This window comes from Blastomyces dermatitidis (genome assembly GCF_000003525.1).
Source record: "Blastomyces dermatitidis ER-3 genomic scaffold supercont1.2, whole genome shotgun sequence".
Lineage (NCBI taxonomy): Eukaryota > Fungi > Ascomycota > Eurotiomycetes > Onygenales > Ajellomycetaceae > Blastomyces > Blastomyces dermatitidis.
Genome location: NW_025544775.1, coordinates 2,115,348 through 2,130,519, shown reverse-complemented (window position 1 = coordinate 2,130,519; position 15,172 = coordinate 2,115,348). Strand labels below are relative to the sequence as shown.

The following is a 15,172-nucleotide window of genomic DNA, read 5'->3' as shown; positions in this document are numbered from 1 at the left end:
TGATATGCTCTATCTTGAACCAGAACCCACTCAGTCTCTGAGCCCAGTGAACCTGCCGCCGCGAGAGTTCCTTGATTGAAGCAAACTGTCACAAGCTGTCATGATCAGTCCTAACAGTAATCACTGTCATGAGGCCCTCAAAGTAGTGATGCCAGTGATGAAAGGATTCCACTATCATGAGAAGCTTCTGATCATGGATGCCATAGTTGATCTCCGCAGGTTGCATCTTCCGTGAGAAAAAGGCCACTGAAACCCAGTTCTCATTTGACTGTAGTTGCAAGACTATTCCTGAAATTGTAAAGGAGAAGGCATCTGTCTTCAATCTGATTAAGAGCAAGAGATCAAAGTGAAACAGCATCACTGTGTCTGCAAATGCCTGTTTCAACCTTGCAAAGACCCTGTAAGCTTCTGGAATAAGAAAGTCCTCACAGTTCTTCCTTCTTAATAATCTTTCCATCCTCTGTTCATGGGATGACTTTTTCTTGTTTCCACCCTTCAGCATGTCTGTAAGGGCCAAGGAGATCCTTGTGAATGCAAAGATAAACTGCCTATAGAAATTCACAAAGCCCAGAAAGATCTGAATCTCATGAATACTAGTTGGCTCTGGTCATGATAGAATAGTCTCAACCTGTGAAGGTTCCATCTGGATACCATCTGTGGTGATTACATATCCTAGGAAATTAATCTGGTGAGCACTGAAGTTGCACTTCACAAGCTTAACATACAGTCCTGCCTCATCTAAGGCCTTCAACACACTTTGCACATGCTCAGTGTGTTCTTTCTTCTTCATGAAGTACATCATCACATCATTCAGATATATTATCATGAAGACATCCAGATATGTGTGAAGTGTTTTATTGATGAAAGACTGGAATGCTGCAGGGGCATTAGTCAGATCAAAAGGCATCACTAGGTATTCAAACAATCTCAGTGCAGTTCTAAAGGCAGTCTTTCATTCATTCTCAGACTGTATTCACAGCCGTGCATATGCATTGATCACATTCAGTTGTGTGAATATAACAGCTCCTGCAAGACAGTTGATCACATTCTCAATCAGAGACAGAGGGTAGCAGCTCTTTGTTGTCTTGAAGTTCAGGTCACAGTAGTCTACACACAACCTGAGACCTTCATTCTTCTTCTTCATGAATATCACAGGGGCTCCCACAGAGGCCTGTGAAGATCAGATGAAGTCATTCTTCAGATTCTTCTTCACATAGGTCTGCAAGGCCTCTGTCTTGTGATGGGAGAGCTTATAGATTGGTCCTCAGAAGAGTTTCTGTCCTTCTATCAAATCTATTGCCAGATTCTCCTCGCGGTGAGGAGAAAGCTCAGCTGCCTTAGCTGGGCTGAACATCTCTGTGAGATCTCAGTATTTCTCTGGTATCTGAAGCTCAGTTTCCATGACCGTGAGGTCCTCAGACACTCACAAAGTCATTACATAGATGGGCTTGTCTTCTCTAATCAACTCTGCAGCATCAACTGCTTCTACCTCTGTGAGTGAGTCTGCCAACACTGATCAGAAGTATAAACCTGACTCATGGACAGCTATGTGCGGATTGTGTCTTTGAAGCCATGCAAGTCTCAAATACATGTCATCTGTGATGTCTGTGACAATCACAGTTTTCACAAATCTCCTCCAGGTTTCAGAGAGATCTTGCAATTCAAAGGTGACTCTCATGAGTCCCTCAGTCCTCAGGTCTGAGTTCTCATGCCCTGCTTGTTGCAAGAGCAGGTTCCCAGTCTCCATCTTCCAGCTCATTCGCTCCGCGAGCTTTAGAGACACCACAGTGGCCTGGGATCCTGAGTTCACCAATGCTTCCCATGCTTGCGGGGCAGCAGCACCGCGGCGCGGTCTCTCCCCGTGAGCAAGCATTTTCATTGGAGGAGCAACAGATTCAGGTGTCAGCTTCAAGGCCCTTAAGAAGGCTGTTGCTGACTCTGTCCGCGACCCCTCAAATTCCTATTTTGATTTGTCTGAACAGTTTGCGCGGAGATGTCCTGATTTAGAACAGATGAAGCAGAGTCCCTTTTCCTTGGCCTCTCTGTTGTGCACTCTGTTCGCGGGAGCTTGTGAAGCTCTCTCTCCCTGCTCAGCAGTCAGACGCGAACCTCTCTGTGCCTTGTCATCTTTTCCTGACAAACCTGTCCTCTGTTGTCCTGGCCCTTGTGGGGCTGGTCAATGGTCCGCTCTCCGCGGGTCTGTGGCTCTCACAGTGATCTGCAAGCAATGAATGAGAGTCATCAGTTCCTCCAGAGCCAAGGGCTTAGAGCCTTACTCAATGAGCTTGTTCTGCATGCCTTTATCCAGCCCCTTCGCGAACATCATCATCCAGGTCTTGTTCCAGGGCCCTGTTTCCACAGGCCCCAATTCGCGCCACAATTCCATGAAGCGCCGTGAGTAGTCTTCATCAGATTCCTCACCTCTTTTCCTAATGTTGGTGATCGCGGCCCAGGTGTTCTCTGTCTGGCTCGCGGAGTCCCCCAACTTGTTCTCTAGATAGGTCTTGAGAACAGACCATCGGGATCTCTCATGATCATTCCCTAGATGGTCCAGCCAGTCCTTGGCTTCAGTGTAATAGAGGCCTGTCATCACGTAGGTGACAGCTTCTTCATCTTCCATGTCACACAGCCGGGCTTGCGAGTCAATTTCAAATGCAAACTTGCAAAAGCTTTTATAGGTTGTGGTTCAATAGGTGGTCTTAAGTGGTCGCGGCTTGAGGAAGTTTCTTTTCAGTTCGCGGGTGTCCCTGGAGGTCATGTCTAGAGACTCAGTTCAAGGGTGTTTGCAGGCAGCAAGCATTCCTTGTAGAAAAATAGCTTGATCCCGCGGGAGGTGCTCAAGGATGTTCTCCACTGAGATTGGTTCGTTCGTGGGTTCGGAGGGTTCCCCTGTCACAGATGCAGAGGATGGTGTCCTGTGAGTGGTTGGTAAGTCCTCTGGGACTTCTTCCACAGGGGTTATCCATGGTTCGGGTGGCTGCTCCTGGGTGCCTGCAGTAGGGTTCGCAGGGGTTGAAGCACATGAGTTTCTAGTTCTTTCAGTCATAACAGGCGGTTGCTGACTGACTGAGCTTGAAATGTAAGAATAAGTGCTCGCAGGCGATTATTCAGGTGTTTGCAGCTTGGCATGATATGTACTGTTAACTACTAGAAGTGTTCACAGTAGAAAGATAAATGTAGAGATCAAATGTATAATAGCATTCAAGCTGAGTTGTGAATAGTATTCATGAACTCCAGTCTATATAGTTGTGTGTAGCCAAGGGCCGCTAGCCCTATTGGTTACGCGAGAGATAGGAATAGGGGTAAAGGATCCGCGAGGAGCGGGATTTCTTACAATTTTTGAATATAACTCTCTTAAAAAACTCTATAATTGCAGAAGACTTCAATGCACATTATCTCTGATAAAACTCAGAGTGCACAAGAGCAGTAAGAGTAGATAAACTAATTGAATGAACTTTTAAATATTCAATAGATTTAGTTAACAAGTCTGATCAACAAACATTCTTTAAAAAAGACATGAAACAGAAATCTATTATAGATCTAACTTTCATATCATAAAATCTAATTAAGAAAAGACTTATAAACTGATTTATTGATTCAAATGAAACCTCAGAATTAAGTCATGAGATTATTCAATTTAATATTGAACTGAGTGAAAAATAAAGAAGTGAAAATCCTCTTCTCTCTAATTAGTATAACTTTGAAAAAGCTGATTGAAAAGCAGTTGAAAAAAGAGTAAAACAGCTGAAATCTGAGAAACAGAGTGAGCTCTATTGAAATCAAAGTCAAGATATCTCAAATGAAATGCTTAAGAATAGAGTAAAGCTGATTACATCTATTCTTTTAACAAGTATTGAAGAAAATATTCTAAAGAAAAAGTCTTCTGAGTATTTCAAACCTTGATGAAATGAGAATATCACTTCTAAAAGAAAGTAATTAGTCACTGCTAAGAGAGATTGAAAGAATCACTTAATATCTGATGAAGAGTGTCACGCTCCCGGCCGCGCCAAGGCCTTGTTGCGGTTTCACACGGCTCATCACTTTCATGAGGATAATTCCATTCATCCCGCAGGCCGTCTGAACCGGTTTCCAACCACTCTATGCCATCATTCGGATATATCATAGAAAGATCTGATTGATGGATATGAGAACCCCGCTTCTATACAAGGTCAGCAGATTACTCTTTCTTAGCAATGAGATGCTGCTGAGGTATCACTCTGACTATTCTCACTCATGAAATGAGAGAAGAATATCTGCTCATTGTCTATATAGAATAACTAGATACTCACTCCTCATCAAAGAAGTCAGTGATTCATTTTTTCTTCAACTGAAATATATATAAGAGTTACTGTGTGTCTCATACAATTCTCTTAGTATACTAAGTATCATATCTGTGATATTCTTGCAATAACTCTGTAGCCTACAAGCTTGCTATTTAAGCAAGATAGTCAAGCTCACTTATACAGCTAGACTGACCGTATGACCGTGTCTGAGATCAGAATCAGAATTTTTGATAGTTTCATTGCCAATTTGACAGATCTCATTACACAGTTCTAACATTAAATAGTAGTCTCATACTGTCTCAGTGAGACTTACTGTCTACTCTTATCACATTTTTCAAATGAGACCATGATTTTCACTTCTCAATTTAAATTATTTTTATTACTTTAAATAACTTTAAATCTCATTTGAGCATTATCAAAAAGTGTTACTTTTTAAAAAATTAAAAATAGTCTAAAAAAAACCTTAAAATGTCTAAAAATAGTAACTTTATACTAAGAATAAGACTAAATAAGATCAAATGAGATCACTTTCTCATTTTTTTCAAGTCATGATTTCATTTTGAGATCTGATATATAGTCACTTTACATGTTTATTTAATGATTAGTCCCAGCGGGATTCACGCCAAGAAATGTATGAGACCAGATCAAATGAAATCAAACATGAAATTCATAATTTCAGTGATCAGTCTATATACAGCTTCTCAAACAACTATTTCTACATAATATCACTGACTAGTCACTGCTTCAGTTCTGTTATATTACAATTCAAATCACTCAATCTGATTATATAATACAGCTTCTCAAACAACTATTTCTATATAATATCACTGACTAGTCACTGCTTCAGTTCTGTTATATTATAATTCAAATCACTCAATCTGATTATATATTTTAAATCAGTCAAGCTCTAACAGACTGATATAATCTCATACATCTGCACTGAGACTGATCTGATCTCATTCTCTGAGAAAAACACTACATCATTCTCTAGAGTGTGTATATCTCTATCTCAGCAGAAATCTGAGATTTCTGAACCTGCTGTACATTTTAGCATGAGCTCTTCAATCACTCTGCTATCACCGCGGCCTCTACACACCTACATCTATCATGAAGATAGAGAGATTAAGATCAGAGATTCTCTGAAATATAAGAAAAACATCTTGTCTGAATTTCACAGCTTTATCTGTACTCTTGAACAGAAATTCCACCTTAATCTGAGTCAGTATAATACTCATAAGATATAAGTAATATATATCATCAATCTTCTTGAAGACATCTCTATAACTACTTGAGCTATTAAGAAGAGAAAGCTTGAGTGTATTAATATTATCATGACTTGAGAAGAATTCAAGAACTTTCTACTGAATTAAATTAAAGATCACTGTAACTGCAGCTTCATAACAGCACAGCAGTTCAACTCATTATATTAATGAGATGATGAGAATTCTTTCAATTTCAATGTAAGATTTAAAGAATATTGAGAGAAATTAACTGATGATTTGAATCAATTAAAAACACAGCTTTATCTCACAAAGCTGACTCACAAGATATGAATAATAATATCACAGTATCAGAGTTCATCAATCAATTATACTGAGCTTATCAACCTGGCTTTTTAAATCTATTTAAATAATCAATTCTCTGAGAAAAAGATCAATAAGATCTCTTCTAAGTAATTAATAATAAGATTTAAACAGTGCTATGACAGCTTCAGTGCAGAGAAAGTAAAGAAGAATTCTAAGTATTCTGATTCTTCACTCACTGTGAAGAAATACTAAAAAAGATTTGATAAAGATCTCTGTTTCAACTGCAGAGCTGATAATCACTATATCAGTGATTGTAAGAAGCTGAAGAAGAAAAGAAACTGAGAAGATATCTTTTCAAAGTTAACTTCTCTTCTGACAAACATATTCATGAAAGATAAAGAAGAGAAAGAAAAGAATTGACAATTCTTATATTTCTAAGTTTATATTACAATCACAATGCATACTCTGAATGAGAAGATATCAGTGAGATATCTACTTAACTCTGAGATAAATATTAACTTTATATTCTATTTCTTTTCTTTGATGAAGAGTTGAAAGAAGATAGATCTGTCAGATTATATAAAATTTACTAATGAAATAAAATATCACTATTTTAACATAATTTAAGCAAAGTATGTGATCACAGATTCAGAAGAAATTTTTAAGAAGAGCAGTCTATTTCTTCATACAGTTAATATCATAGATAAGAATGTTATTCTAAGTCTTCTATGATTGAGAGAAAACAATTCTCTCATTAACTGAGTTATTCAGATATGACAGTACTGTCTCACTGATAAAGAGATAGTAATAGAGAAATCTGAAGAGTTTTATCAGAAGAATCTTGAGAAAAAGATTGAGTCAATATACTGTATAGCAGATGATTGAGACTTGAGAACAGATAAAGAAGTCATCACTCTTGCTACAAGATTAGCAGCAGTATCTGTTATTAAAGATGAATATACACAACATCTCTTTACAGATTTTAAGAATGTCTTTTCAGAAAGAGAAGCAGTGAAGTTTTCTAATATCAAGATATAATATAAGATTTATCTTGAAGACAGTGCAACAGCACTGTACAGACCTCTTTATAACTTATCTGTAAAGAAATTGAATGTTCTATGCAAATATCTTAAAGAAGTGTAATCAAAGAACTGAATATATTCATTAAAGAGTCTGACAGAGACATTTATACTCTTTATACTTAAGAAGAATGACAGACTATACCTATGTGTAGACTACAGAGACCTTAATAAGATGACAGTTAAGAATCACTATTCATTACTGTTAATTGACAAGATAATTAATTGATTATCTGAAGCAAAGATGTTCTCAAAGATTAATATACAGAATATCTATTATAGAATCAGAGTTAATGAAGACAACATTTGAAAAATAGCTTTTTATATCAAGTACAGTAATTTTGAATATCTTGTTTTATCTTTTAATCTTTATAATGCTTCAGTCATCTTTCAGATCTATATAAATAAGACACTGTGAGGCCTTGTTAATGTCTTCTGTATAGTATACTTGAATAACATTCTAATCTTCTCAAAAATGAAGAAAGAACACAATACTCATGTTCAAGAAGTATTGAGTCACTTGAGACAGTATTAACTCTATATAAATACTGAAAAATGCTCATTCTACATGCAGGAGATTGATTTCTTAGATTATATTATTGAGATGAACAGCATTTCAATGAACAGAAGTTGAGTCTCTGTTATTAAGAACTGATCAGTGCTGCAGATATACTGCAAGATACAGATGTTTCTAGAATTTGTGAATTTCTATAGATAATTCATCTATATATATTCACAGATTACTGTCTCTCTTACAGATCTGTTAAAGAGAAGTGTGAAAGACAGAAAAATAGAACTGTTTACTCTCACTTAAGATACTGTACAGACATTTGCAGAATTAAAATAAGCTTTTATAGATATCACAATGCTGAATCACTTTAATTCTGACCTATTTAGTTAGTGTAAGACTGATGCATCTAAGAATGAGATCTGTGAAATCTTTTCATAGTTGACACTGAAGATCTTTCAATATTGAAAGAATCAGAGAATAATCACTTCTGAGAAAACAGACAATGAATTATCTGTGAGAGAAGACTTTTTCACAGAGTCTATAAGATGCTATGAATGAAGATCAGTGATCTTCTTCTTTAAGAAGTTATCACTTATACAGAGAAAATATGATACTCATAATCAGAAAATATTAGTAATTATCAAATTCTTTAAGATCTGATAATATTATCTTCAGAGTAGTAAGTACTCAGTGTAAGTTCTCACTGATTATACAAATCTGTGTTACTTCTTGATAACAAAGAGCTTGATAGAATATCAAGCTAGATGAGCAGAGCTGCTTTCAGAGTATGATTTCTATATCTGATATCATTCAGATCAGCTTAATCTCACTGACATATTATCTAAATAACCTGATTATAATATCATTAATGTGAAGAAGAATTCTATAAAAGAATCTCTATCATCACTGCAGAAGAAGCTGACTGCAGAGAATTGAGATTCTCTGAAGCTTAGAAACAGCACTGAAGAGACAGCTGTGTAACTCAGTATAGAAGATGAAAGAAAACTCAGATTCTTACAGAAGACTGATACTGAAGATTATAAGCTTCTTATATTATATCTTACAATTATTGAATTGATAAAGAATGAAATAGTCTACAATCTTTCAATCTGACTACTTTTGAAATTTATTAATAAGTTATAGAAGAGAGATGTCTCTACTGCAGCTTGAATTCAGAAGTTAAAGAAGAAAGAATCTGATTTAAACTTGAAAGAGACAGACTCTGAGCAGAGTAATACTGCTAAGAAATCAAGTTACTGATAACTAGAAGAATGTAAACTTCTACTGCTGAATAATTCAGTCTTCATCTCTTATAGCAGAGCAGTGTGTCAGAAGTTATTGAGAATTCATTATAATAATTCTCATATAAGACACTTTGAGTTAGAGAAGACTGAGAAGCTTCTAAAATATAAATATATTTAAGACAAGCTTCAGACAGATATCAAAGAGTATATTAAAACTTATAATATCTGCTAAAGAATAAAGATTCTGTAATATAAGTAATACAGTGAGTTAACATCACTATCTATTTCAAAGAGCTTATAATAGAATCTATTAATAAATTTCATAGTTGATCTGCTAAAGTCAACAAGAGTCAAAGAATATAACTTAATTTTAATTATTATTAATTACTTCATGAAGATGATCAGATATATTTCTACTTATAAAAAGATTAAAATCTCTGAATTGACTGATCTATTTTTAGATATTATTATTCATGATCACAGTACTCTGAAATCATTGATAACAGATTAAGAATCTCTCTTCATCAGTAAATACTGATCAGCTTTTTACTATCATCTTATAATAAAATGTCTTCTCAGTACTGTATTTTATTCACAGACAGATAATCAGACTGAATATCAGAATCAGATACTAAAACAGTATCTTTAAGTATTCTATTTATATTATCAGAATAATTGACTCAAACATCTTCTGATCACTGAATTTATATATAATAATATAAAGAATGTAATCTTAAAGATATCTTCTTTCTATACTTATTATGAATATAATTCTTTATTACTCAGTGATGTTATGAACAATGTTTCAAAGAGAGAAATAGATAGTCAGAATATTAAACAGATACAGAGAATGAAGTATTTCTCAGTATTAGAAGTAAAAGTGAGATTGAAACTTTTAAATAAAATTTATGAAAAGACAGTAAAAAGTATTCACTGCACTTAGAAGTAATAGATAAAATACTATAATTGAAAACATCTTTCAATGAAGTTCTTAATAGAGAATTAAGTACTACTTTTAGTAAAGAATATTATGACAATGAGACTGTGTAAGAAGCTCAGTGAGTAATGACTAGAATCTTTCTCAGTAATAAGAGTAATAAGTAAGTAGATATATAAGTTAAAATTACTTACAGAATTAAAATCAATTCATTCTATTTTTCACATTTTCTATTTAAAGCTCTATAAGCAACACTCTGAGACAGAGCTGTCTCAGTCAGATAATATCAAGATAGAGAGTAATACTGAATATCTTATGAAGAAAATATTGAATAAGTAAACATATTACAGTAAGCTTTAATATCTTGTGAAATAAGAAGATTATTTATCATCAGAGAATTTATAGAAACTGCTTAAGTATTTGAAAAATGTTAAGAAAGAGATTGCAATCTATGAAATAACTAGTAGAGATTATCTTATTACATATCAGAGATGTTGAGTAAGAAATACTGCTTAAGACTTCTTATTTTTCTTAAAGAGTTTTTTAAAGATAATCTTACAATAATTAGTCAGTGTTTTATAAGCTCTGTAGCACTCTTCTTCTATTTTCTCTCAAAGAGTTTTTTAGAAGTTTAATGAGACTATACAAGTATAAAATTCCTGAAGCAGTTAATAAGAAAAGAAAGAGATATTTGAAATTAATAAAGATTAATATTATTAATCTACAGATCACTGCTATTCTAATAGAGCTACAGTCTGCTGAAAAAGTAAAAAGAGAGATCAGAGTCTACTCACTAATAATTATATTCTCATCAAACTTATTCTTCACTGTTAAAGTCTTCAGTATCAGTATCAGTATCTTTATCTGCTAAGAAGTTAGTACTGCAGCACTGCAGAAGAGTATACTATAGAAGAGTATAAGATCAACTTATAAAGCATCTCAATCATCTACTTTAACTGAAGTGAGATTCTCTTCAATCAGTAATTAATCTCTGTGATACTTTCAATAGTGATATCAGCTGATCTCTTCTTAAGATCAGTCATTCTGAGATGTTTTTCATCTCAGAGATTTATGCTTTCATCTTCTTTTATAGATAAGTAAGAAAGATCTTCTCAGTCTTGACAGAATCTATCAATACTTGAAGCTTCAAGATTCTCACTCTGTACTGCTTAAGTATCTGAGCTTCTTGTCAGAGCTGACACAACATCTTCTTATAGAGTAGATAATACTTACAGAGAGATAGAAGTTATTGTTACAGATATAACAGAAATAATGAGAGTGAGAGAAGAGATAGATATATAAAATCTTTCTCTTCTTCAGCTGCTTAGTGCAGTGTAGATAGATAATAATACTGATCAGAGACTGCACTGAAGCCTTCTTATAGAGAGAAGATAAAGAAACTATAAGACTCTGCAGACTCAACTCAGCAGTATTCTGAGTAGAGCTCAGACATGTCACAGAAGAGAAACTACAGATTAAGCTTCTCAGAGCTGCTGTCTCTGAAATCAAGCTCTCTTCAGAGTTCTCTCTGAATGATCACACAGAGTTATACATCATTATATTGATTGAGAAGAGAGGCAGTGTCACAACAGTAGTGAGAGAGACAGAGAAAGAACTGAATACAGATAAACTAGCTAGTAGAAGAGATGACATCTCACTGCAAGGCACAGCTGCTATCATCACAGCTGTCAGAGATGTCAGAGAGAGAGAAGATGTGATAATAAGAGTAGTACTTTCATAGCTCATTAATGCTGTCATCTCCGCCTTTAACTGAGCTTTCTTAACAGTCACAGAGACCACAGCTGCATCATGAAGATGTTTACTCACTAGAAAATGTCAGAATAAGTTCTTGATTATTCTTCAAGAATGGTACTCTCATACACTCACTATTACAATTGAGAGAGAAGAAAGAAAAATATTTCACAGAAGAGAAAGATCTTTTCAAAAAATTCTATCACTACTGTTAACATTGTCTCTAAAAATACATCACTTTTGTAGAGAATTCTATATATAGAACAGAATACATTGAAAGATCTGTAAGTCACTTATTAACTATATTTTCACATTTTAAATTAATATATAAGAAACTTACTTATCACACATTTAATTTGAATGAAGATGAGAAAGAAAGATATATACAGTCAGTAGAAAAACTCATCTATTTCTTTGTATTATATGCAGTATATACACTGTCAATCAGTTGACAATCATTGCTATATAATAAAGATAATTTCTAATTCAGTAATCTTGAGAATATAGAGACTATACTCTTAAAGAGAAGAACATTGTCATACTCTCAACTATGTCAAGATTCTGTTACAGTTTCACATAGCTTATCACTTTCATGCAGATAATTTCATTCATTCTGCAGACTATCTGAACTAGTTTTCAATCACTCTATGATATTATTCAGATATATCATAGAAAGATCTGATTGATGAATATGAGAATTCTGCTTCTATACAAGATCAGCAGATTACTCTTTCTTAATAATGAGATGCTGCTGAGGTATTACTCTGACTATTCTCACTCATGAAATGAGAGAAGAGTATTCACTCATTATCTATATAGAATAGCTAGATGCTGACTTCTTATTAAAGAAGTCAGTGATTTATTTTTTCTTCTACTGAAATATATATAAGAGTTACTGTGTGTCTTATACAATTCTCTTAGTATACTAAGTATTATATCTGTGATATTCTTGCAATAACTCTGTAGCCTACAAGCTCGTTATTCAAGCAAGATAGTTAAGCTTACTTATATAACTTCTCAAACAACTATCTCTACATGACACTGCTGACTAGTCACTGCTTCGGTTCCGCCATGTTACAAAGAGTTCAAAGCTGTTTGAAATGAATATTTTTCAGATATTAAAAAAGCTAAAACAGATTGCTGAAACAAATTTCTTGAAGAAGTATAAGAAAACGAAGTTTTCAAAGCCTTTAACTATATTAAAACAAGAAGTGTAGCAAAGCTTTCAATCTTAGAATATGAATTTCAGAATGAATTATATACAGCAAACTCTTTTGAGAAAAAATGTCAAGCTTTTATGAGAATTCTCTTTCAAAACTCATCACATTTAGAAGAGGAGAATATGTCATTTCATGAATATATTGATGAAAATAACTGGGAATGATCTGAGCTTACATATGATGAACTAGAGTCAGTAATATTCTCAAGTTCAATTAAAACTGCTGCAGGGTCTGATTCAATTAATCACTTAATTATTCAAAACACATATTCCTACTTGAAGAATGAATATTTTGAGCTCTTTTTCAATCTCTTAAAAAATGATTATTATTCTGAATGCTGGAGAGAAGCTACTGAAGTAATCCTTGCAAAACCTAATAAAAAGACTTCAATTTCTAAGTTATATAGAGTAATATCTCTGTTGAACTGTTTGAGAAAAATTCTAGAAAAGATAATAGATACTAGATTATCTTTTATAAGCTCTATTAGTGATTCTCTTCTATTTAATGAATAAATGAGAGGTAGAAAACAATGTTCTGCAATTAATACTGTTCTCTCAGTTATTCATGATATTCAAGTAGCAAAGTATGAAGACCTGGTCTTAACTGCAGTTTTTATTGATATAAAAGATGCATTTGATCATGTTTCAAAGTCTAAGATGATTCAAACTTTGAAGATGTTAAAACTGTCACTTTCTCTAATAAAATGAGTCAATTGTTTCATATCTAAAAGAATTATATAACTATTCTTTGATGAAAGAAAACAAGATAAAACTGAGATAAAAATAGAAGTATCATAAGAATCTTCAGTCTTATCTGTTTTATTTGCAATATACACTGCATATCTATATGTAAAATCGGTCCTATAGCTCAGTTGATTAGAGCGTGATGCTAATAACGCCAAGGTCGCGAGTTCGACCCTCATTGGAACCATGTCTACTTTTTATTTTATGCCCCGGTGGCCGAATGGTTAATGCGGCCACCTGGTAGCGCCTTGGCGTGGGAAACCAAGGTGTGTGGGTTCGAAACCCGCAGGGGATACATTAAATCCGGAACTCAAGCACCTCAGGTTTCTAATAAATACAGAGGTGTACAAATCACTCCAATAAAATCACTCTATGTTCCCGGGCTGGGAAGTTATTATCGCATGTATCTAATTGTCACTCCTTTGTATTTCCTATGTTCTTGTTATCTTGGCGTGGTCTCAACACCTGTATTTCCTCCTGTATAATCAACACTTGGCCTGTGTTTAACATCATGCAAGGACTCATCATAAGCTCCGCTTGCATATGAGTATAATGGAAGAATAATAATAATAATAATAATAATAACTGCATATCTATTCAAGAATAGAGAGATGAAAATAGTGAGATCTTTAAGTTATGTAGATGATATTGATCTACTCTACAGTTCAAAGACAATCAAAGAGAATTTAGAAGTAATTGAAAAAGCAGTAAAGAAAATCTTTGTTAGAGCAGATATCAATCTAATTCAATTTAATATGAATAAAACTGAGCTAATTCACTTTTTTCCCTGATTTAATGAGAAAGAACTAAGTCTAACTCTTTTGAATAAAGAGATTAAACTCAGTTTGAATGTTAAATAACTAGAAGTATGATTAAACTCCAAGTTGAATTTTAAATATCATATTCAACAAAGAATCATCAAGACAGAGAGACTACTGAATAGTATAATCAGACTATTAAAAACTGAGAGAGATCTATTCTTTCAGACTATGAGACAGTTATACATAGTCTGTATTATCTCAGTAGCTAATTATAAGGTTTAAGTTTGATGAAATAATCAAGAAAACTTCACTGAACTCTTTCAAAGTCTATAAAACAGAGCTTTGAGAAGAATTCTGAAAGTATTTAAGTCATCTTCTATTAAAGCAATGAAAATTGAAGCTTCAATTTCACCTTCTGCTATTCAATTTGAAAAGGTCTGTATAAACTATACTCTGAGAGTCATGAAGATGAGCTCAAATTATATAATCAGAGAAAGAGTCTCTTCTTCATTTTCATCAGTTAACTCAGGAAATGAACTGAATTGAAATAGATTTCTTGATTGAAATAAGAATAATACTTTAAAGAAAATACTCTCTCAACTGTATAGACTATGTTCACTTATTAAAAATCAATTTTCTTCATTAAATGTTGAGAAAATTAATCATAAGAAGATATCTCTCTGAAGAGAAAAGCTGAAATCTCTTATAAACTTACAAATAAGTGAATTATCTAAAGAGAGAGAATATGAACAGCATTTGAAGAAGATCTCTATAATTAATATAAAAGACTCTATTCTGATTTACTCAGATGACTTAAAAAATGAGAATTTGAATAGATTAGGCACAGGCATTGCTTATACTGAAGATAATATTAATTTTATCTCAGATTTCTGGAATTTAGACTGTGAATCTGAAGTCTTTGATACTAAACTATTTGCAATAGTGAAAGCTTTCAAACTCATTGAAATAAAATCTTATAAAAGAGGAAATAATTTGAAAGAGATATGAATATTCTCTAATAGTCAAGCTGCTTTAAAAAGACTTAGAAATATTCAGATTCATATTGATTAAATGAATCTTGAACTGATTTTAAACTCTGTTTTGAAAATTCAAAAG

At 33.5% G+C, this 15,172-nt stretch overlaps 1 non-coding gene and 1 pseudogene across 2 annotated transcripts; both read left to right on the top strand.

The window, feature by feature from the left end:
• The first annotated feature begins 13,408 nt into the window (after positions 1 to 13,408).
• On the top strand, positions 13,409 to 13,482 carry BDCG_16383. Its single transcript has one exon. It is a non-coding gene; the product is annotated as a tRNA-Ile (tRNA).
• Positions 13,483 to 13,501: 19 nt separating this feature from the next.
• On the top strand, positions 13,502 to 13,590 carry BDCG_16382 (annotated as a pseudogene). The gene has a single exon. The product of its transcript is annotated as a tRNA-OTHER (tRNA).
• Positions 13,591 to 15,172: the final 1,582 nt, after the last annotated feature.